Here is a 3,957-nt window from a genome sequence, read left to right as displayed (position 1 = left end):
TGCGCTCCCGTTCAGTTTAATGGCTATGGGTAGCTCGCTTCTGTTTTCTCTCTCATTCCTTCTCTTCTTTTTGACCTAATCAACACACTTGATTGGGTTTATGGACATGAGGGAAGTTTCTTGTTGTTTCATTGCTTTTTACTGAACTGGGATCAAAATTGCAGGTAGCACTAACGGAGACCTTCGACTAGGACTTTGTTTATTGTTTTTTTTTTTTTTTTTGGGAGGAGGGTAATAGTAGATTCAAAACAATTTAAAGACGATGAAAGGACTCCATGTGTTTAAAATATTATTTCCTCCTTTCTTCTTTCATATATTTTCCCCTGTATTTCCACAACACATATGCATTGTGTTGTTAAACAAAGATGTAATATGTGTTTCATCCCAATTAATAATATATATATATATATATATAAAGGATGTTTATTGGTGACTTCTTTGGTAATAAAAACTGAATGTTATGTATGTGGAGTCGGTGGGTGTGTGTATATGTGCGCATGTATGCATGCACCTACATGGTTCATAGATTGAATGGAATAGAGCGAAAAAAATTTCGCTCTTGCCTATGTTGCAATTATAGCAACCAAGGGAATGGAATCTCAGGGGTAGGTCTGATATTCCATTCCCCTTGTTGGTACTAGAGGTTGGCTGCAACTCAGGCAATAGCCAAGTTTCGCTCAAATAGAGCACTCTAGTAAGGATACTGGCATACAACTTATGCTTGAAGAATAAGCGTCAAGAGGTCAATGAATCGATTCTTGTCATATATATGGGTGTGTGAGTGTGCATTTAGTGTGTTCCCTCCTCCCCACATCATTTCTCCTACCCCTTGTGAGTAAATCTCCTCAAGCAGTTCCATAAAAATAATTAATAAATCAATAAATTAATAGAATAAGAGTTTGGATCGGCCTTTGATAGTATATTTTCTTGTTTTGTGTGAAACATGATCCGTAAGATGTGGGGTCATCACACTCAGGTTTTTATATCAGTGGGTGCAGGAAGAGAAATTCGAATTGAATTGAGAAGCTCCTACCTATCAAAAGGGGGGGGGGAATTGAGAAGGATTTTTTTGGTAAATAATTGATAAGCTATGCTATAGTTGGAAAATTATATTTTGATTCCAGTCAACTATCTGAGTCAAATAATAAAATATAAAACCTAATCAAGAGTCATGGAGACTTGTTCATGTTAAAGAAATGACTTCACGTAAGTGACAAGCCCCAATTCACATCCGTTCATACATCCTGTGAAGGTCTTGAAGGAATGGGAAGTTTGTTGTTATCCTCCTTTTCAAATATTCTGAAAATTAATAAATGAGTAAAAAAGGGGGAAATGATCCCAATAAAAATGGAAGGTAACCGTTTCATCCCTCTTTTATAATTCCATTAAGAGTTCCTCTCTCCCTCCCTTTTCTTCTTCTTGTACGCTCTCTCATAGAGAACAAAAATAGGCATCATCATAGCGTGACTATTGGTCTGTGTCTTCTGACTATGCATACTAGATCAGACAGACTTGCATTCCTTCTTTACAAAATGCTACCCGTTGCCAAATTACTATATCTTCAGGGGATGTTTGCTGTCGCCAAAGCAAATCAAAATGATAGTTGCTTGTTCAGTGAGCCTCTTGAAGAAAGACATGTGAAAACTGATCATCACCCTCCTCTTCTTTTTTTATTGCAAAGAAAGTGATGTTGTTATGAGAAAATATTTCCTAATCTAATGCTATCCTCCTATTTATGTATTTTGAAAGTTTTATAAATGACAACTAGGTTGTTGATCTTGACAGTCCTTACCATATGTTACTCCCATTATATTGTTGAGTAGTTCAGTATCGTGGGTTTCTTAGCTAGATAACTAAATTTCTAGCTATGTAAACTAGATGGTTGGCCTAATGTCTGGATGTTCTAGGTCACTGATTCAACTAACATATGGGACTTCCATGTCTCTATGAGTTCAGTCGGCACCCTGAAGTCTAGTATAGTTTATTGATGGATGCTGCTTCTAATACCATTATGGGGGTTGTGATTAGTCCAAGTTGGACCCTAACAGTTGGTCAAATCAACAATCACAATGTAGTTGTCTCTCGATGATGGCAGAGAAACCAATTCCTGTGGAGAAATAAGAAATGAAGTCTAATTCAATGTTGCAAAACCAATCTAATTCTAACTCGATGTGTTTTTTCTTCTTCATATTGCAATGCTTCTGATCAAGAAAAAATGGATTTTCAACATCATATGCTTGACTCATAAGCATCCAATGCAATCTGTAAATATCCCATGTGCTACCCAGCAAGAACAATAACAAAATAAAAAACCCATAACACATCAAGCTGGATCTTTTTGACAAAACCCATTAGAGATAGAAGTACAAAAGACGCAAGAAAAGAGAAGTGTCATATGATAAGTCCATCACAATAAGCTTCTGCAATAGGGGTTTTCGAGCAGATCTTGAGATGAGATCTACTAATGCTTGGGTGCTCTACATGATATTGCAATTTAGGTGTCTTCCCACCACCAAAATATCTTCGTAGGCCATTCTCACTAGACTTAATAAACTTGGGTTATTCTTCAGAATTTTGAGGGAGGGTTGCTGAGGAGAGAGATGTTCTTGAGAATCCTACCATTCTTGAGCTTCGTTTCTTGCACCCTAGAGAGAGAGAGAGAGAGAGAGAGAGAGAGAGAGAGAGAGAGAATAGAAAAAGAAATAAATTACGTGTTATAAGAGGAATGGAATTACAAAACGAAATGAGATTAGTTATGTGACACTTAAGAATACGGAAAGTACTGGACCCGCCTGGGGGATCAGTGAGGTATCCTCACCAAGAATACAGCAAGTACTAGGGGCGGAAGATCAGTGAGAGTGTGCAAACTTTAGTCCCACATCGCATAAGGAGAGGTTGTTGGGCTAGTTAATAAACTCTAACCTCCTTAACATAGCACGACGTGTGTTTAAAGCCTTGAGACTCATGGACTAAAGAGGATGTGCAAGGTTAATGAAGACAAGTGTCAATGTGTGTGTGTGTGTGTGTGTGTGTGAATTGAAGCTCCCACTTCACTTACATGAAGATTCACGGACTTGAACCTAGTCGAGTCTGTGTTTGAGTTTTCATTGACTTTATCTTTTTGCCCAAGACATGTAAAACTCACCTAGTCTTTTTTTTTTTTTTTTTTTTATTAAGTAAGTCATATATTATTCATAGATAATTAATTAAACAAAACCCTATAATTTTTGTTTCAACATTAACCCATTTTTTTCTTCTAACATGTTAAGCAACCATAGCCTCAATCAATCCTCACTCGGGGAAGAAGAAGAAGAGTGATATTGAAAAAATGATTTGCTTTGATCAAGTTTGACTCACCCGAGTCACCAAGTGGAATTAGGTTAGGTTGGGCCGTCTAGGGTTCATAATCCACAACCCAGGCCTACCCTGGTCTAAGGTCCAACTGGGATATCCTTGGCCAAGGGATGGCCTGGGGCTAGAATGCTAGATCCCTTTCTAACATTGTCATGTTTATGGCCAAGGTCAATCTTAGCCCGACCTCAGGCTTAAATTTCTCAACCCTATGCCACAGCTCGCCACGACAGGCCATGGGCGACTAAGGCCATAACACCTAGCCAGAGTATTGAAAAGCCTAGTCCAAGACTTCTAAAATTTTCTAAGCAAACTGGCATGCCTACAATAGAAAATTATTAACACATGGTTTCAAAAGAAAAAAAAGAAAAAACGAGGCATCTGGTTACCTAGATGATCCACCCAAAGAAAACCAACCCTTTTGCCTTCGAGGTAGCCCTCCAAAAATTGGGCCTAAATGCACTAATTAACCCTATAACATGCGGGCTTACATGCACCACGCAATGGGCTAGTACTCTAGTTGAATATGATTTGAGTATTTTTTTTTTTTTTAAGGTATATGACTGTGTAGGTGAGTTTGAGTAAACGTAGGTGAGAGAATGGATC

This window comes from Macadamia integrifolia, chromosome 7 (genome assembly GCF_013358625.1).
Source record: "Macadamia integrifolia cultivar HAES 741 chromosome 7, SCU_Mint_v3, whole genome shotgun sequence".
Classification (NCBI taxonomy): Eukaryota; Viridiplantae; Streptophyta; class Magnoliopsida; order Proteales; family Proteaceae; genus Macadamia; species Macadamia integrifolia.
Note: the sequence above shows the minus strand (reverse complement) of the source record.